Source organism: Pseudophryne corroboree, chromosome 5 (assembly GCF_028390025.1).
Source record: "Pseudophryne corroboree isolate aPseCor3 chromosome 5, aPseCor3.hap2, whole genome shotgun sequence".
NCBI classification, from domain to species: Eukaryota; Metazoa; Chordata; class Amphibia; order Anura; family Myobatrachidae; genus Pseudophryne; species Pseudophryne corroboree.
This window is the reverse complement of record NC_086448.1, coordinates 640,391,820-640,413,403: the sequence shown is the minus strand read 5'-3', so window position 1 is coordinate 640,413,403 and position 21,584 is coordinate 640,391,820. Positions and strand designations below refer to the sequence as shown.

At 47.9% G+C, this 21,584-nt stretch overlaps 1 protein-coding gene across 3 annotated transcripts in view; it reads left to right on the top strand.

Moving 5' to 3' along the window:
* Positions 1–21,584, top strand: part of AQP4 (aquaporin 4) — a 148,964-nt gene that overhangs the window by 116,281 nt on the left and 11,099 nt on the right. The window lies entirely within an intron of this gene.

The following is a 21,584-nucleotide window of genomic DNA, read 5'->3' as shown; positions in this document are numbered from 1 at the left end:
ATATATATATATATATAGTCTTGGAAGATCCTGCACTCTCATCAAAAGTAATAACGACGGCGGGTGCTCCTAATGACCAGAGAGGCCACCAATATACCACAACAACCACCTAGGTGGAAGGTGCACTCACGCCCCGTGAGTGCACCTTCCACCTAGGTGGTTGTTGTGGTATATATATATATATATATATACAAACAGTGTCGGACTGAGGAATGAAGGGCCCACCGGGGGAATCTTGTTGTAGGGGCCCATGCTTAAGGGTGTGGCCAGCCACCACAAAGGTTTGGCTGACCATTACAGAGTACATGTTCTGTGACCCTTGGTAAATATATAATAAACCGTATTCTTGTGAAGTATAATGTAACATAAGTATAATGCATAATTTATATGCACTAGGATAGAGACTGGAACCTGATCCCTAGAGGAGGAGGAGGGCCCATAGGTAGTGGGGCCCACCGGTGGTTTCCCCTGTTCCCCTGTGGCCCAGTCCGACTCTGTATACAAAGAAATATGTTGCGCAGTGTCCACTCAGGTCCTTATTATAGCTTCCAAAGCAAGTTCTTTGTCCTTAATATAGATGTTTAGTGCTGTCTCCTCTGGTTTGAACCTTACCACAGGTTCATCGGACACATGTAAAAGATAGAAAGTGAGGGGCGCACCAGGTATAAAAGTATCAATGATTTAATGACAAAGTAAAAGGTTCACATATATCCAAGAAAAAAATCATAAGCCTCATGCTCCTTCTGCGATACCTCTGGATGGCTCACAATGTAAACGCTCTATGGCAGGTAGCAGCAGCGGCTCCGGCTCCAGGTCTCTCGCTAGCAGAACGCTTGTCTGCAGTGTATTAAAGCGTTTCCCGGGCCTCAGATCTCCGCTCTTCACAGACACAGACTATGACGTTTGTCAGCTTCAGTCCACAGGCCACGCCTAACCGGTTTCATCGTTAGACTTAGTCAGGGGTGTGTCGACTATACAATTACCTGCGAGATAATAAGTGGTTAGACTAAAAACCTGGAAATGGATGAGAGCAACTGACAATCGACCATTTGCTACCAAACACTGGAAAATGGACAAATCCTGTCGTTTATACAAATTGGTTAAAACTAGAGATGAGCGTGTTCGGTTCCCTGAGAACCGAACCCGCCCGAACTTCACCACCCGATCCTGGATCCGAGTCAGGCTCGGGTTTTCCCGCCTGACTCGGAAACCCGAACAAGGCAAAACGTCATCATCCCGTTGTCGGATTCTCGCGGGATTTGGATTCCATATAAAGAGCTGCACGTCGCGGCCATTTTCACTCCAGTCTCGGAGAGTGTAGCGAGAGGACGTGTCTCCGTCCTCAGTGTTTGTGTGGGGGCGGGAAAGTGGGATGGCGAATATTGTGCTGTGTGGTGCTGCTCAGTCCAGTCCAGTGTAGTCAGTGTCTTATGCTGCATCAGTCCAGCAAGTCACAGTGTTGGTGTCATCTGCTGCTATATGTCCCCAGTGCTGCTGGCTGCTGTATAAGTCCCTTGCATTTTTGCCGTGTTGTCTTGCATCAGACCAGGGCAAGTGTCTTGTGCAGCATCAGTCCAGTGACCAGTCACAGTGGTGGTGTCCTCTGCTGCCATATATTCAGTGTAGCTGTATAAGTCCCTTTCAGTGGTGCTGTGTTGTCCTGCATTAGACCAGGGAAAGTCTCTTGTGCAGCGTCAGTCCAGTGACCAGTCACAGTGGTGGTGTCCTCTGCTGCCATATATCCAGTGTTACTACCATATAATTCCCGTGATACTGGCATATAATTCCCGTTATATTGCTGCATAATTCCCGTGATACTGGCGTATAATTCCTGTGACATTGCCATATAATTCTTGGAATACTGGCGTATAATTCCTGTGATACTGGCGTATAATTCCTGTGATATTGCCGTATAATTCTCGGAATAATGCCATATAATTCCTATCATATTGCTGTATAATTCCTGTGATATTGCTATATAATTCTCGGAATACTACCGTATAATTCCAGTTATCCTGCAGTATAAATCCATATAACTCCTTATAAATTAGAGATGTGCACCGGAAATTTTTCGGGTTTTGTGTTTTAGGTTTGGATTCGGTGCCGCGGCCGTGTTTTGGATTCGGACGCGTTTTGGCAAAACCTCCCTGAAAATTTTTTGTCGGATTCTGGTGTGTTTTGGATTCGGGTGTTTTTTTTTTACAAAAAACCCTCAAAAACAGCTTAAATCATAGAATTTGGGGGTCATTTTGATCCCATAGTATTATTAACCTCAATAACCATAATTTACACTCATTTCCAGTCTATTCTGAATACCTCACAATATTATTTTTAGTCCTAAAATTTGCACAGAGGTCGCTGGATGACTAAGCTAAGCGACCCAAGTGGCCGACACAAACACCTGGCCCATCTAGGCGTGGCACTGCAGTGTCAGACAGGATGGCAGGTTTAAAAAATAGTCCCCAAACAGCACATGATGCAAAGAAAAAAAGAGGTGCAATGAGGTAGCTGTGTGACTAAGCTAAGCAACCCAAGTAACCGACACAAACACCTGGCCCATCTAGGAGTGGCACTGCAGTGTCAGACAGGATGGCAGATTTCAAAAATAGTCCCCAAACAGCACATGATGCAAAGAAAAAAAGAGGTGCAATGAGGTAGCTGTGTGACTAAGCTATGCGATCCAAGTGGCCGACACAAACACCTGGCTCATCTAGGAGTGGCACTGCAGTGTCAGACAGGATGGCACTTCAAAAATTAGTCCCCAAACAGCACATGATGCAAAGATAAATGAAAGAAAAAAGAGGTGCAAGATGGAATTGTCCTTGGGCCCTCCCACTCACCCTTATGTTGTATAAACAGGACATGCACACTTTAACAAACCCATCATTTCAGCGACAGGGTCTGCCACACAACTGTGACTGAAATGACTGGTTGGTTTGGGCCCCCACCAAAAAAGAAGCAATCAATCTCTCCTTGCACAAACTGGCTCTACAGAGTCAAGATGTCCACCTCCTCCTCATCGTCCAATTCCTCACCCCTTTCACTGTGTACATCCTCCTCCTCACAGATTATTAAATCGTCCCCACTGGAATCCACCATCTCAGGTCCCTGTGTACTTTCTGGAGGCAATTGCTGCTGGTGAATGTCTCCACGGAGGAATTGATTATATTTCATTTTGATGAACATCATCTTCTCCACATTTTGTGGAAGTAACCTCGTACGCCGATTGCTGACAAGGTGACCAGCTGCACTAAACACTCTTTCGGAGTACACACTGGAGGGGGGGGGGGGGGGGGGGGCAACTTAGGTAAAATAAAGGGCCTCCAAATTGCCTCTTTTTCCTGCCAGTATATGTACGGACTGTCTGACATGCCTACTTGGATGCTGTCACTCATATAATCCTCCACCATTCTTTCAATGGTGACAGAATCATATGCAGTGACAGTAGACGACATGTCAGTAATCGTTGGCAGGTCCTTCAGTCCGGACCAGATGTCAGCACTCGCTCCAGACTGCCCTGCATCACCGCCAGTGGGTGGGCTCGGAATTCTTAGCCTTTTCCTCGCAGCCCCAGTTGCGGGAGAATGTGAAGGAGGAGCTGTTGACAGGTAACGTTCCGCTTGACTTGACAATTTTTTCACCAGCAGGTCTTTGAACCTCTGCAGACTTGTGTCTGCCGAAAAGAGAGATACAATGTAGGTTTTAAGTCTAGGATCGAGCACGGTGGCCAAAATGTAGTGCTCTTATTTCAACAGATTGACCACCCGTGAATCCTGGTTAAGCGAATTAAGGGCTCCATCCACAAGTCCCACATACTTAGCGGAATCGCTCCATCTTAGCTCCTCCTTCAATCTCTCCAGCTGCTTCTGCAAAAGCCTGATGAGGGAAATGACCTGACTCAAGCTGGCAGTGTCTGAACTGAGATCATGTGTGGCAATTTCGAAGAGTTGTAGAACCTTGCCCAACATTGAAATCACTCTCCACTGCACTTGAGTCAGGTGCATTCCGCCTCCTTTGCCTATATCGTAGGTGGATGTATAGCCTTGAATGGCCTTTTGCTGCTCCTCCATCCTCTGAAGCATATAGAGTGTTGAATTCCACCTCGTTACCACCTCTTGCTTCAGGTGATGGCAGGGCAGGTTCAGGAGTGTTTGCTAGTGGTCCAGTCTTTATCACTCAGTGGCTGTATGCCGAAAGTTGCCTACAATTTTTCGGGTCAATGCCAGCATCTCCTGCATGCCCCTGTCATTTTTCAAAAAATTCTGCACCACCAAATTAATTGTATGTGCAAAACATGGGATGTGCTGGAATTTGCTCAGATGTAATGTACTCACAATATTGGTGGCGTTGTCAGATAACACAAATCGCCAGGAGAGTCTAAGTGGGGTAGGCAATTGTGTGGTGATGTCCCTCAGTTTCCGTAAGAGGTTGTCAGCGGTGTGCCTCTTACGGAAACTGGTGATACACAGCCTAACCTGAATAGGAACGAGCTGGCGTTTGTGAGATGCTGCTACTAGTGCCGCTGCTGTTGTTGCTGCGGGAGGCAATACATCTACCCAGTGGGCTGTCAGTCATGTAGTCCTTAGTTTGCCTTGCTCCACTTGTCCATATGTCCGTAGTTAAGTGGATACTGGGTAAAACCGCATTTTTCAGGACACTGAGAACACTTTTCTTAACGTTCCTGTACAGTCGGGAATCGCATTCCTAGTGAATTGGAATCTAGATGGGATTTGATACCGGGGACACACTACCTCCCTCAATTGTCTAAATCCCACTGCACTAATGGCGGATACCGGACGCACATCTAACACTAACATAGCTGTCAAGGCCTCAGTTATCTGCTTTGCAACAGGATGATTGCTGTCATATTTCATCTTCCTTGCAAAGGACTGTTGGAGACAGTCAATTGCTTAGTTGAAGTAGTACAAGTGGTCTTCCGACTTCCCCTCTGGAATGAAGATCAACTCCAAGCAGCAACAACTGCAGCGGCAGTAGCAGCAGTAGGCGTATCACTCAAGGATCCTCTGGAGGAATCCCGGTTAGGGGAGGACTCGTCAGTCATGCCAGTGACATGGCCTGCAGGACTACTGACATTCCTGACTGAGGAGGAAATTGACGTTGAGGGAATTGGTAGCGTGGCTTGCAGGAGCTTGGGTACAAGAGGAAGAAGGGATTTAGGTGTCAGTGGACTCCTTACACTCTAACACAAAGTTTCTGAACTTGACACTGACTTCTGATGAATGCGCTGCAGGTGACATATAAGGGAGGATGTTCCTAGGTGGCTAACGTCCTTACCCCTACTTATTACGGATTGACAAAGGCAACACACGGCTTGACACCTGTTGTCCGGATTTGTGTAGAAACAATTCCACACCAAAGAGTTGGCTTTTCTGGTATTTTGCCCAGGCATGACAATGGGCTTAATCATCCCACGGACAACAACTGTCTCCCCTGGTGCCTGATTTAAACAAACCACATCACCATCAGAATCGTCATCGTCAACTTCGTCCTCAGCGCCAGAAACACCCATATCCTCATTCTGGTAACTTCAACAGTGACATCTTCAATTTGAATATCAGAAACTGGACTGTGGGTGCTCCTTCTAGCACTTGCAGAGGGTGTGCAAATGGTGGAAGGAGCCACCTCTTCCCATCCAGTGTTGGGAAGGTCAGGCATCGCAACCGCCGACACACTTGGACTCTCCTTGGAGATTTGTGATACCATCTTGGAACGCACAGTTCTAAGCTGTACTTTTGCCAGCTTAACTCTTATAATTTTTCTAGTGGGAGGGTGAGGGCTTCCATCGTCATGTGATGCTGAACCACTAGTCATGAATATAACACAATGGCCCTCATTCCGAGTTGATCGCTAGCTGCCATTGTTCGCAGCGCAGCGATCAGGCATAAAATCGGCACTTCTGCGCATGTGTATGCACGCAGTGCGCACACGCACGACGTACTTTCACAAAAGCCGATGTAGTTTCACACAAGGGCCTATATTTACTAATAATCCGAGTTTGTCCGATTTGTTTTGTTTTTTCTAAGTCCCAAAACGGGAATTCACTAAGCACAAATCTCGGCAGTGTTTGGGCTATTCGTAATGGTTTTAATGGCAAAGTTCAGAAATACGAATGAATACACCAAAGGTCAAACACGGCTGTTATTTCATACAACACGGGTATTCACTATTCATTCGTATTTGGGTGTTAGTCTCTGAGTGCTCAATTGCGGTCATATTTTTTTGCGATTCGTTAAAAAAAGCAGCAAAAAAAATAGACCTGCTTTTTTCAGGCGAGTTTGGATAATCATGCACGGATCAGTGAGATCTGTGCATGGTTATCTATGGGAAAGGGTCTGTTAAGTGTAAAAACTGAAAAAGAAATTGCGTGGGGTCCCCCCTCCTAAGCATAACCAGCCTCGGGCTCTTCGAGCCGGTCCTGGTTGTAAAAATAGGGGGGAAAATTGACAGGGGATCCCCCATATTTTAACAACCAGCACCGGGCTCTGCGCATGGTCCTGGTGTAAGAAAAAAATGGTGGACAAAAGACGTAGGGGTCCCCCGTATTTTTCACACCAGCACCGGGCTCCACTAATCAGAGAGATAATGCCACAGCCGGGGGACAATTTTATACCGGTCCCTGCGGCCCTGGCATTAAATCCCCAACTAGTCACCGCTGGCCGTGGTATCCCGGAGGAGTGGGGACCCCTTAAATGAAGGGGTCCCCCCCTCCAGCCATCAAGGGCCAGGGGTGAAGCCAGAGGCTGTCCCCCCCATCCAAATGCGGCGGATGGGGGGCTGATAGCCATAGTGTAAAAAAAAAGAATATTGTTTTTTGTCGCAGTACTACAAGTCCCAGCAAGCCTCCCCGCAAGCTGTTACTTGGAGAACCACTAGTACCAGCATGCGGGGGGAAACGGGCCGCGAGGTTAAGTGGGGTCACTCTTGTGGCTGGCCCCACTTAACCTCGCGGTCTACCGCAGACCGCAAAGTTCCCACCATTGGATACAATGGAGCGCCTATGCGCTACATTGTATCTTCAGTGCGCAGCCTGACTGACAGTTCAGGCGCGCACAGCCAATCAGGAGAGTGCCATGACGTGGCGCTCCCTGATTGGCTGAAGGGACCCTCTTTGACAGGAGTCACGGGGGGTCCCGACAGTCGAGGAAAGGGGTCCCATGTGTAAACATGGGATCCCTTTCAGTGCGTGGTCCGGGTAATGCGTTTTATTATTTTGCCAAGTACTTGGATTATAAACAGAAGAGGACCGATCTACACAGGACTGTTGTGAGTATAATTTTATTTACAGGTACACCGTGGATTCTACGTGGAGAAGGGGACCGGCTCTTCGTGTCAACATAGGTAAGTATATGTGTATGTAGGTGTGCATGTATGTAATAAAGTTGTACTGTCACGGTGTGTGTGTTCTGTTTTTATTTGGGTATTTTTTTGTAGTAGAACTACAGGTACCAGCGGGCCCATTTCCCCCCCTGCATGCTGGTACTTGTGGTTCTCCAAGTAACAGCTTGCAGGGGAGGCTTGCTGGGACTTGTAGTACTGCTACAAAAAACTTATTTTGTCCCCCGTATTTTTTACACCAGGACCAGGCGCAGAGCCCGGTGCTGGTTGTTAAAATATGGGGGATCCCCTGTCAATTTTCCCCCCGTATTTTTACAACCAGGGTCGGCTCAAAGAGCCCGAGGCTGGTTATGCTTAGGAGGGGGGACCCCACGCAATTTTTTTCAGAATTTTTAACACTTTAAAAACTTTTTTAAGGTACACAATGAAGCCCTGCACGGATCTCACAGATCCGGCCGGGATTCCTAGTGTTTTGTCAGGCAGTGTTTTACGCTTCACTCCCGTAAAACACTGCCTGACATTACGAATCACATCGACATCGGAAAAAACGAATGAGGAAAACTCGGCAGCTTAGTAAATGACAGTATCAGGATTCAAAAAGTTGCAGTAAAATGCACCCGATACCATTCGAGTTCAAACACCCTTAAAAATGGCTAAAACACGAATATTAGTATATAACCCCTAAGGTCGAGCGACGCTTTTCAGTCGCACTGCTGATCGCTGAGTGATTGAGAGGATTGGGGCGTTTCTGGGAGGCAACTGACCGTTTTCAGGGAGTGTGCTGAAAAACGCAGGCGTGTCAGATACAAACGCAGGCGTGCCTGGGGAAACGGGGGAGTGGCTGGCCAAATGCAGGGGTGTTTGTGACATCAAAACAGGAACTAAATAGTCTGAAGTGATCGCAAGGTAGGAGTAGGTCTGCAGCTACTCAGAAACTGCTTGAAAAAATGTTGTCGCCGTTCTGCGATCCTTTCGTTTGCACTTCTGCTAAGCTAAGATACACTCCCAGAGGGCAGCAGCTTAGCGTTTGCACTGCTGCTAAAAGCAGCTAGTGAGCGATCAACTTGGAATGAGGGCCAATATGCGGCACAGGAGAGCGTACCCCTACACCACACAGGGAAAATCCTGTAAAATGTATTTGGATTAAATATTAATAACCCCTTTATTTGGAGTAAATAATATACAGCACAGGACAGCATCACTGGACTTATACGGCAGTACCACTGGACTTATACGGCAGAACCCCTGGAATTATACGGCAATACCACTGGACTTATACGGCTGCACCACTGGACAGGACTTATACGGCAGTACCTCTGTACTTATACGGCAGTACCACTGGACTTATACAGCAGTACCACTGGACTTATACGGCTGCACTACTGGACTGGACTTATACAACATTACCCCTGGACATATATGGCAGTACTACTGGACTTATATGGCAGTAGCACTGGACTTATATGGCAGTACCCACTGGACGGCAGTGCCCCTGGACTTATGTGGCAGTACCATTGGACTTATACGGCAGTACCACTAGACTTATATGGCAGTACCCCTGGACTTATACGGCAGTACCACTGGACTTATATGGCAGTAACACTGGACTGGGCTTATAGGGCAGTACCACTGGACTTATATGGCACTACCACTGGACTTATATTGCAGTACCACTGGACTTATACGGCAGTACTACTGGACTTATACAGTAGTACCACTGGACTTATTTGGCAGTACCACTGGACTGGACTTATATGGCAGTACCATTGGACTTATACAGCAGTACCCCTGGACTTATACAGCTACACCACTGGACTGGACTTATACAGCAGTTCCTCTGGACTTATACAACAGCACCACTGGACTTATGGCAGCATTGGACACCACCACTGAACTGATGCAGCACAACACAGCACCACTGTACTGGACATATACAGCAGCACCACTGGACTTATGGCAGCACAGGACACCGCCACTGTACTTATGGCAGCACAGGACACCATCACTGGACTGATGCAGCACAAGACAGTACCACTGTACTGGACTGGACTTATACAGCAGCACTGGACTTATGGCAGCACAGGACACCACCACTGTGACTGGACTGATGCAGCACATGACACCACCACTTGACTGATGCAGCACAAGACAACACTGGAATGACACAAACGAGTAGGTCATCACCCCACGAGCCACACCACTTTCCCGCACACTTAGGAGACACGTCCTCTTGCTACACTCTCCAGGACTGTAGTGAAAATGGCGGTGGCATGCGGCTCCTTATATGTAATCCAAAACCCACGAGAATCCAACAGCGGGATGATGATGTTTTGACTCATTCTGGTTTCCGGATCTGGTGGGAAGTCCCGAGCCGGACTCGGATCCTGGCTCGGGAAATTATGTTCGGTAGGGTTTGGTTCTCGGGGAACCGAACCCGCTCATCCCTAATAAATATATATATATATATATATATATATATATATACTGCTCAATAAAATAAAGGGAACACTAAAATAACACAGCCTAGATCTGAATGAATTAATATATTCTTATTAAATACTTTGTTCTTTACATAGTTGAATGTGCTGACGACAAAATCACACAAAAACTATCAATGGAAATCAAATTTATTAACCCATGGATGTCTGGATTTGGAGTCACCCTCAAAATTAAAGTGGAAAAACACACTACAGGCTGATCCAACTTTGATGAAATGTCCTTAAAACAAGTCAAAATGAGGCTCAGTAGTGTGTGTGGGGCCTCCACGTGCCTGTATGACCTCCCTACAATGCCTGGGCATGCTCCTGATGAGGTGCGGATGGTCTCTTGAGGGATCTCCTCCCAGACCTGGACTAAAGCATCTGCCAACTCCTGGACAGTCTGTGGTGCAACGTGGCGTTGGTGGATGGAGCGAGACATGATGTCCCAGATGTGCTCAATTGGATTCAGGTCTGGAGAACGGGCGGGCCAGTCCATAGCATCAATGCCTTCGTCTTCCAGGAACTGCTGACACACTCTAGCCACATGAGGTCTAGCGTTGTCTTGCATTAGGAGGAACCCATGGCCAACCGCACCAGCATATGGTCTCACAAGGGGTCTGATGATCTCATCTCGGTACCTAATGGCAGTCAGGCTACCTCTGGCGAGCACATGGAGGGCTGTGCGGCCCCCCAAAGAAATGCCACCCCACACCATTACTGACCCACTGCCAAACCGGTCATGCTGGAGGATGTTGCAGGTAGCAGAACGTTCTCCTTGGCGTCTCCAGACTCTGTCACGTCTGTCACATCACATGTGCTCAGTGAGAACCTGCTTTCATCTGTGAAGAGCACAGGGCGCCAGTGGCGAATTTGCCAATCTTGGTGTTCTCTAGCAAATGCCAAACGTCCTGCACGGTGTTGGGCTGTAAGCACAACCCCCACCTGTGGACGTCGGGCCCTCATACCACCCTCATGGAGTCTGATTCTGATCGTTTGAGTAGACACATGCATATTTGTGGCTTGCTGGAGGTCATTTTGCAGGGCTCTGGCAGTGCTCCTCCTGTTCCTCCTTGCACAAAGGCGGAGGTAGCGGTCCTGCTGCTGGGTTGTTGCCCTCCTATGGCCTCCTCTACATCTCCTGATGTACTGGCCTTTCTCCTGGTAGCACCTCCATGCTCTGAACACTACGCTGACAGACACAGCTCGCATTGATGTGCCATCCTGGATGAGTTGCACTACCTGAGCCACTTGTGTGGGTTGTAGACTCCGTCTTATGCTACCACTAGAGTGAAAGCAGGAGCTGAGAAGTGGTCTTTGGTCACCACCTGAAGAACAACTCCTTTATTGGGGGTGTCTTGCTAATTGCCTATAATTTCCACCTGTTGTCTATTCCATTTGCACAATAGCATGTGAAATAGATTGTCAATCAGTGTTGCTTCCTAAGTGGACAGTTTGATTTCACAGAAGTGTGATTGACTAGGAGTTACATTGTGTTGTTTAAGTGTTCCCTTTATTTTTTTGAGCAGTGTATATATATATATATATATATATATATATATATATTATACCTATAGGTCCAGTATCCCTTACTCGGACTAGAAGCATTTTGGATATTGTATTATTCTGTATTTTGGAATATTTTTATTTTGATCCCATAATAGTGCCAGTTACACATAATGCTCCCAGTATAGTGCCAGCTCCCTATTTGCTGTGATGCTGGGGTGCTGGGAATAGAGCTCCCAGACCCCAGCTGCCATCTGCAGTGGCTTCATTCTCCCTGTCCAATCTGTTGCTGGTGCGCCGGGTGTGTGCCAGTGGGCGGTGCAGACACTGGGGCAATGTGGGTTGAGGCGGAATGCCGGGGATGCAGGTCGGCCGCAAGATAATTCCTGCAATGTGGCCGCAAAAGGTACCCTCACCCTGGCTGTGGGCCGCAAAAGGATGTGGTAGGGGTCACATGTAGCCCGCACGCCACGAGTTTGACACCCCTGCTCTAGAAAGTGTGTGCATTTGTAGCAATACAATTACCAATATTTCCAAAAGGATAATAAAGAATACTTAATTATTTTCCATTAATAGGTCTTTCTAAATAGACTGTGTGCAATCCTTCAGTAACTCTGCACCATGGCCCTCATTCCGAGTTGATCGCTCGCAAGGCGATTTTAGCAGAGTTACACACGCTAAGCCGCCGCCTACTGGGAGTGAATCTTAGCTTCTTAAAATTGCGAACGATGTATTCGCAATATTGCGATTACTAACTACTTAGCAGTTTCAGAGTAGCTTCAGACTTACTCTGCCTGTGCGATCAGTTCAGTGCTTGTCGTTCCTGGTTTGACGTCACAAACACACCCAGCGTTCGCCCAGACACTCCCCCGTTTCCCCGGCCACTCCTGCGTTTTTTCCGGAAACGGTAGCGTTTTTTCCCGCATGCCCATAAAACGGCCTGTTTCCGCCCAGTAACACCCATTTCCTGTCAATCACATTACGATCGCCGGAGCGATGAAAAAGCCGTGAGTAAAAATACTATCTCCATTGTAAAATTACTTGGCGCAGTCGCAGTGCGAATATTGCGCATGCGTACTAAGCGGAATTTCACTGCGATGCGATGAAAAATACCGAGCGATCAACTCGGAATGAGGGCCCATATGCGTCGCTGCCAACTTCAAGAAATGTGCCCTGAGAAAATAATATAAAGACAAAAATAGGGAGTATATTGAGGGAAATATTTATCTTAATCAGTTAATTCATAAATCTGACTATCCCTCGATGCTCTATAAGAAAAAAATGCTTGTTTTTAGATATTGTAAGAGGTTATAGAAGTGCGTCAAACATTCTGAAAAGAGACCTCATCTTTGTAGGACTATAAGGGGGTTGAGCATTCTCTATCCCTAACTCTATCTCCATCACAGAGAATAAATACTAGAGATGTGCACTTGAAATTTTTCGGGTTTTGTGTTTTGGTTTTGGGTTCGGATCCGCGGCCGTGTTTTGGGTTCGACCGCGTTTTGGCAAAACCTCACCGAATTTTTTTTGTCGGATTCGGGTGTGTTTTGGATTCGGGTGTTTTTTTCAAAAAACACTAAAAAACAGCTTAAATCATAGAATTTGGGGGTCCTTTTGATCCAAAAGTATTATTAACCTCAAAAACCATAATTTCCACTCATTTTCAGTCTATTCTGAATACCTCACACCTCACAATATTATTTTTAGTCCTAAAATTTGCACCGAGGTCGCTGGATGACTAAGCTAAGCGACCCTAGTGGCCGACACAAACACCGGGCCCATCTAGGAGTGGCACTGCAGTGTCACGCAGGATGGCCCTTCCAAAAAACACTCCCCAAACAGCACATGACGCAAAGAAAAAAAGAGGCGCAATGAGGTAGCTGTGTGAGTAAGATAAGCGACCCTAGTGGCCGACACAAACACCGGGCCCATCTAGGAGTGGCACTGCAGTGTCACGCAGGATGGCCCTTCCAAAAAACACTCCCCAAACAGCACATGATGCAAAGAAAAAAAGAGGCGCAATGAGGTAGCTGTGTGAGTAAGATAAGCGACCCTAGTGGCCGACACAAACACCGGGCCCATCTAGGAGTGGCACTGCAGTGTCACGCAGGATGGCCCTTCCAAAAAACACTCCCCAAACAGCACATGACGCAAAGAAAAATTAAAGAAAAAAGAGGTGCAAGATGGAATTGTCCTTGGGCCCTCCCACCCACCCTTATGTTGTATAAACAGGACATGCACACTTTAACCAACCCATCATTTCAGTGACAGGGTCTGCCACACGACTGTGACTGAAATGACGGGTTGGTTTGGACCCCCACCAAAAAAGAAGCAATTAATCTCTCCTTGCACAAACAGGCTCTACAGAGGCAAGATGTCCACCTCATCATCATCCTCCGATATATCACCGTGTACATCCCCCTCCTCACAGATTATCAATTCGTCCCCACTGGAATCCACCATCTCAGCTCCCTGTGTACTTTGTGGAGGCAATTGCTGCTGGTCAATGTCTCCACGGAGAAATTGATTATAATTCATTTTAATGAACATCATCTTCTCCACATTTTCTGGAAGTAACCTCGTACGCCGATTGCTGACAAGGTGAGCGGCGGCACTAAACACTCTTTCGGAGTACACACTTGTGGGAGGGCAACTTAGGTAGAATAAAGCCAGTTTGTGCAAGGGCCTCCAAATTGCCTCTTTTTCCTGCCAGTATAAGTACGGACTGTGTGACGTGCCTACTTGGATGCGGTCACTCATATAATCCTCCACCATTCTTTCAATGGGGAGAGAATCATATGCAGTGACAGTAGACGACATGTCCGTAATCGTTGACAGGTCCTTCAGTCCGGACCAGATGTCAGCATCAGCAGTCGCTCCAGACTGCCCTGCATCACCGCCAGCGGGTGGGCTCGGAATTCTGAGCCTTTTCCTCGCACCCCCAGTTGCGGGAGAATGTGAAGGAGGAGATGTTGACAGGTCGCGTTCCGCTTGACTTGACAATTTTCTCACCAGCAGGTCTTTGAACCCCTGCAGACTTGTGTCTGCCGGAAAGAGAGATCCAACGTAGGTTTTAAATCTAGGATCGAGCACGGTGGCCAAAATGTAGTGCTCTGATTTCAACAGATTGACCACCCGTGAATCCTTGTTAAGCGAATTAAGGGCTCCATCCACAAGTCCCACATGCCTAGCGGAATCGCTCCGTGTTAGCTCCTCCTTCAATGTCTCCAGCTTCTTCTGCAAAAGCCTGATGAGGGGAATGACCTGACTCAGGCTGGCAGTGTCTGAACTGACTTCACGTGTGGCAAGTTCAAAGGGCAGCAGAACCTTGCACAACGTTTAAATCATTCTCCACTGCGCTTGAGACAGGTGCATTCCACCTCCTATATCGTGCTGAATTGTATAGGCTTGAATGGCCTTTTGCTGCTCCTCCAACCTCTGAAGCATATAGAGGGTTGAATTCCACCTCGTTACCACTTCTTGCTTCAGATGATGGCAGGGCAGGTTCAGTAGTTTTTGGTGGTGCTCCAGTCTTCTGTACGTGGTGCCTGTACGCCGAAAGTGTCCCGCAATTCTTCTGGCCACCGACAGCATCTCTTGCACGCCCCTGTCGTTTTTTAAAAAATTCTGCACCACCAAATTCAAGGTATGTGCAAAACATGGGACGTGCTGGAATTTGCCCATATTTAATGCACACACAATATTGCTGGCGTTGTCCGATGCCACAAATCCACAGGAGAGTCCAATTGGGGTAAGCCATTCCGCGATGATCTTCCTCAGTTGCCGTAAGAGGTTTTCAGCTGTGTGCGTATTCTGGAAACCGGTGATACAAAGCGTAGCCTGCCTAGGAAAGAGTTGGCGTTTGCGAGATGCTGCTACTGGTGCCGCCACTGCTGTTCTTGCGGCGGGAGTCCATACATCTACCCAGTGGGCTGTCACAGTCATATAGTCCTGACCCTGCCCTGCTCCACTTGTCCACATGTCCGTGGTTAAGTGGACATTGGGTACAGCTGCATTTTTTAGGACACTGGTGACTCTTTTTCTGAGGTCTGTGTACATTTTCGGTATCGCCTGCCTAGAGAAATGGAACCTAGATGGTATTTGGTACCGGGGACACAGTACCTCCAACAAGTCTCTAGTTGGCTCTGCAGTAATGATGGATACCGGAACCACGTTTCTCACCACCCAGGATGCCAAGGCCTCAGTTATCCGCTTTGCAGCAGGATGACTGCTGTGATATTTCATCTTCCTCGCAAAGGACTGTTGGACAGTCAATTGCTTGGTGGAAGTAGTAAAAGTGGTCTTACGATTTTCCCTCTGGGATGACCATCGACTCCCAGCAGCAACAACAGCAGCACCAGCAGCAGTAGGCGTTACACGCAAGGATGCATCGGAGGAATCCCAGGCAGGAGAGGAATCGTCAGAATTGCCAGTGACATGGCCTGCAGGACTATTGGCATTCCTGGGGAAGGAGGAAATTGACACTGAGGGAGTTGGTGGGGTGGTTTGCGTGAGCTTGGTTACAAGAGGAAGGGATTTACTGGTCAGTGGACTGCTTCCGCTGTCGCCCATAGTTTTTGAACTTGTCACTGACTTATTATGAATGCGCTGCAGGTGACGTATAAGGGAGGATGTTCCGAGGTGGTTAACGTCCTTACCCCTACTTATTACAGCTTGACAAAGGCAACACACGGCTTGACAAATGTTGTCCGCATTTCTGGTGAAATACTTCCACACCGAAGAGCTGATTTTTTTGGTATTTTCACCAGGCATGTCAACGGCCCTATTCCTCCCACGGACAACAGGTGTCTCCCCGGGTGCCTGACTTAAACAAACCACCTCACCATCAGAATCCTCCTTGTCAATTTCCTCCCCAGCGCCAGCAACACCCATATCCTCCTCATCCTGGTGTACTTCAACACTGACATCTTCAATCTGACTATCAGGAACTGGACTGCGGGTGCTCCTTCCAGCACTTGCAGGGGGCGTGCAAATGGTGGAAGGCGCATGCTCTTCACGTCCAGTGTTGGGAAGGTCAGGCATCGCAACCGACACAATTGGACTCTCCTTGTGGATTTGGGATTTCGAAGAACGCACAGTTCTTTGCGGTGCTTTTGCCAGCTTGAGTCTTTTCATTTTTCTAGCGAGAGGCTGAGTGCTTCCATCCTCATGTGAAGCTGAACCACTAGCCATGAACATAGGCCAGGGCCTCAGCCGTTCCTTGCCACTCCGTGTGGTAAATGGCATATTGGCAAGTTTACGCTTCTCCTCCGACAATTTTATTTTAGATTTTGAAGTCCTTTTTTTACTGATATTTGGTGTTTTGGATTTTACATGCTCTGTACTATGACATTGGGCATCGGCCTTGGCAGACGACGTTGCTGGCATTTCATCGTCTCGGCCATGACTAGTGGCAGCAGCTTCAGCACGAGGTGGAAGTGGATCTTGATCTTTCCCTAATTTTGGAACCTCAACATTTTTGTTCTCCATATTGTCACGATCCGGGTATCTGGACGCCATTTCTTACCCATCAGATGCCTCCTAAGGCTGGCTCAGCGCTCCAGGACCGGATCCCATCTGTTATCCTAATGTTCACATTCCTGCATCCTCTCCTGTCTCTCTGAGACGCTGTCACAGTAACGCCTTATTACATCTGGCATGGCGTCTTCCGCGGCCTCCGCCGCCGTCCCTGAGCTTCTGCATGCAGAGTGTCAGAGTGGCGATTACGTCAGCCGCGGCCTCCGCTGTGTCCGCGTGGTTGGATGTGCACTTGTCAGCCTGGCGTCTCCTGTCTCCAGTGGCCGGCGCCGCCATTACTGTTTTCATTACCACATGGATTACAAACCAAACTTCCCTCCAAGTGTCTGCATGGGCGCAGCCATCTTGGATTCTGTCAGCTGATCATTTCCTCCAATCTGTTGTCAGTATTGTTAATCTGCATAATTGCCTAGCCAATCCCTTCCTTGCTGCAGGTATAAATACACTGTGCCTGAGCAAGGAAGGCGTCAGTGCTTTTGTTGTCAAACCTAGTTCCTGTTTGTCTCTCTCCTGTGATTGTCTTCCAGGTTCCAGCTCCTGTCTCAAGACTTCCACCATAGAGACCCGCACCAGCATTCCACCTGCGGTGTAGCCTGACTCTCCAATCCATTGTGGATTCATCTGTTTCCAGCTACAACATTACCTGCTTCCAGCTCAGCTTCCAGCAGAGTACAGCTTCCCTTAAAGGGCCGGTGTCCTTTCTACACTTTACCACTCTCCACCGGTATTATTATTTCTCCGCTCTCAAGTTCTACATTTCAGTTCATATTTCATCGCTCCCAAGTTCATTTATTATTTAACTGGTTCCAGCCAGTATCCACTCCGTGCTAACAACAGTCTGGTTCCAGCCAGTATCCACAGCAGCTGTTTTATCTTCAGCAACCCAGCTTTTCCTGGAACACCAGCTGGCACAATCCTGGGTTATCTCCATTGCTACAGTCGGGCCTGGTAAGGACTTTCCATCTAGAAGATCATAAGAACTATCTCACACTACCAGTGCCCTGTGGCTCCTGCCATCCTGTAGTACCCAGGAACTGTATTTATTCTTTGCTGACTTTTACGTTTTCTTTTACTGCTGCTGTGTTGCGGAGTTGTCATAATAAACATCATTGACTTTTATCCAAGTTGTCGTGGTCACGCCTTCGGGCAGTTATTTTTCATGTTACTTACATGTCCAGGGGTCTGATACAACCTCCCAGGTTCCGGTACATCTCAGCCCCTACAACTGAGGCTGCCTCCTGTCAGCTCAGGCCCTCAGTTGTGACAGTAAGCACTGACCTAATGAATCCAGCCGGAGACCAGGATCAAGCGGCCAGGCCGATGCAAGAACTGGCAGCCCGACTAGAACATCAGGAGGCTGCACAGGGCCACATCATCCGCTGTCTCCAGGATCTCTCTACTCGGCTGGATGGGATTCAGACAACTCTCCGTGGATCAGGCGCGTCTGGTGCGTCAACCACAGTGACTCCAGCTATAACCCCACCCACCTTACCCATTTCTGCTCCACGTCTTCATCTTCCAACGCCAGCAAAATTTGACGGATCTCCAAGATTCTGCAGGGGATTTCTCAACCAGTGTGAGATTCAGTTTGAGCTACAACCTGGCAATTTTTCCAGTGACCGTACAAAAATTGCCTACATTATTTCTCTTCTCAGTGGCTCAGCCCTTGATTGGGCATCACCGTTATGGGAGAGGTCCGACACCCTGCTATCTTCCTACACTGCCTTCGTGTCAACATTCAGGCGCATCTTCGACGAGCCAGGCCGGGTAACCTCAGCTTCATCCGAGATTCTCCGTTTACTCCAGGGGTCACGTACTGTAGGACAATATCTGATACAGTTCCAGATCCTGGCATCCGAACTGGCATGGAACGACGAGGCCCTGTATGCTGCATTCTGGCATGGCTTATCTGAGCATATTAAAGATGAGTTAGCTACCAGAGACTTACCTTCTAAGTTAGATGAGCTAATCTCACTCTGCACGAAAGTTGATTTACGTTTCAGAGAGAGAGCAACTGAGCGTGGAAGATCATCTGCTCCAAAATCTTCTGCTCCTCCTCCTCGTCAACTGTCACCATCTAAAGATGAGCCCATGCAACTTGGCCGTTCCCGTTTAACTCCTGCTGAGCGCCGAAGACGTCTCTCCGAGTTTCTCTGTCTCTATTGTGCAGCTCCGTCTCACACCATTAATGCCTGTCCCAAACGTCCGGGAAACTCCAAATCCTAGCTCGCCAAGGAGAGGGCCGGCTAGGAGTAATGATCTCCTCTCCATCTCCTCAAGATTGTAATCTCCCAGTCTCGCTTCAAGTTGCTCAACGTTATCGGAACGTCATTGCCCTCCTTGATTCCGGAGCAGCTGGGAACTTTATTACCGAAGCCTATGTTAAACGGTGGTCCCTACCCACCGAGAGACTTCCTTCGTCCATTTCTTTAACTGCCGTGGATGGCAGCAAAATTTTTGATGCAGTTATTTCTTTAAGGACTCTACCAGTTCGTCTGAGAGTGGGAGTTCTTCATTCCGAACTTATTTCTTTTTTAGTGATTCCAAGAGCCACACATCCTGTGGTCCTGGGCCTTCCATGGCTCCGTCTTCACAATCCTACAATTGATTGGACGACTACGCAAATCTTGGCATGGGGTTCCTCCTGTGCTGAGACATGTTTGTTTAAAGTATTGCCTGTCTGTTCTTCCTCCCCCAGGTCGTCTGATGTTCCACCTCCTCCATATCAAGATTTCACGGATGTGTTCAGTAAAGCTTCTGCTGATATCCTTCCTCCTCATAGAGAATGGGACTGTCCGATTGATCTCGTTCCAGGGAAGGTTCCACCTCGAGGCCGAACTTATCCGTTGTCTCTGCCTGAGACGCATTCTATGGAGGAATATATTAAAGAGAACCTAGCAAAGGGGTTCATTCGACCTTCTTCTTCTCCAGCCGGCGCAGGCTTCTTTTTTGTAAAAAAGAAAGATGGTGGTCTGCGGCCGTGCATCGACTACAGAGGTTTGAACGACATTACCATCAAGAACCGTTATCCTTTACCCCTGATTACTGAGCTCTTTGACAGAGTTAGCGGAGCTACCATCTTTACAAAGCTGGACTTGCGAGGTGCATACAATCTCATCCGGATCCGTGAGGGTGACGAGTGGAAGACCGCCTTTAACACCCGTGACGGACATTATGAGTACCTCGTAATGCCCTTCGGATTGAGCAATGCTCCAGCTGTCTTCCAGCATTTTGTCAATGAGATCTTCAGAGACATTCTATACCGTCATGTCGTGGTCTATCTAGACGATATCCTCATTTTTGCCAACGATTTAGAGGAACATCGTTTTTGGGTTAAAGAGGTTCTGTCCCGTCTCCGTGTCAATCATCTCTATTGCAAATTAGAAAAATGCGTCTTTGAAGTCAAGTCCATTCCGTTTCTAGGGTACATTGTGTCCGGTTCCGGACTAGAGATGGATCCTGAGAAACTACAAGCAATCCAAAATTGGCCGGTACCCTTAACCCTCAAAGGGGTCCAGAGGTTCTTAGGGTTCGCCAACTATTACCGAAAGTTTATACGAGACTTTTCCACCATTGTGGCGCCTATTACTGCTTTCACTAAGAAGGGTGCTAACCCGTCCAAGTGGTCTGAAGAAGCCATGCAAGCATTTCATCTTTTAAAACAAAGGTTCATCTCTGCGCCTGTTCTGAAACAGCCTGACATCAACTCTCCTTTCATCTTAGAGGTGGATGCCTCCTCCGTTGGAGTAGGAGCGGTGTTATCTCAGAGGGCTAAAGATGGCCATTTACACCCTTGCAGTTTCTTCTCCCGGAAGTTCTCCCCAGCTGAGCGCAACTATGCCATTGGCGACCAGGAGTTGCTAGCCATCAAGCTCGCTCTAGAAGAGTGGAGGTATCTGTTGGAGGGAGCTTCTCATTCAATCACCATACTTACAGACCACAAGAACCTTTTATACCTGAAGGGCGCACAATGTCTCAACCCTCGTCAGGCCAGATGGGCTCTTTTCTTTTCCAGGTTCGACTTTAAACTCCAGTTCTGTCCGGGCTCTCAGAATCGCAAGGCCGATGCCCTTTCCCGCTCATGGGAGCAAGAAAATGAGTCAGAGTCTTCAGACAAGCATCCTATTATAAATCCGTTGGCATTCTCCACGGTAGGGATGGACTCTACGCCCCCATCAGGGAAAAGTTTTGTGAAGCCGATGCTAAGGAAGAAGCTCATGCATTGGGCCCATGCTTCCCGTTTTGCCGGACATACAGGTATCCAAAAAACCCTGGAGTTTATCTGTAGGTCCTATTGGTGGCCAACTCTGAAAAAGGACGTCTTGGAGTTTATTGCATCTTGCCCAAAGTGTGCCCAACATAAAGTATCCCGCCAGTCGCCTGCGGGGCAACTGGTTCCACTATCCGTTCCCCGTCGACCATGGACCCACTTGTCGATGGATTTCATTACAGACTTACCCATGTGCAACAAGTTCAATACCATCTGGGTGGTAGTTGACCGGTTCACCAAGATGGCACACTTCATTCCTCTCACCGGTCTTCCGTCAGCTTCCAAGTTGGCTCAAGTATTCATACAAGAGATCTTCCGACTCCACGGTCTTCCTGAAGAAATTATCTCAGATCGAGGAGTTCAATTCACAGCCAAATTCTGGCGAAGTTTATGTCAAGTCCTCCAAGTCAAGCTAAAGTTTTCCACGGCTTACCATC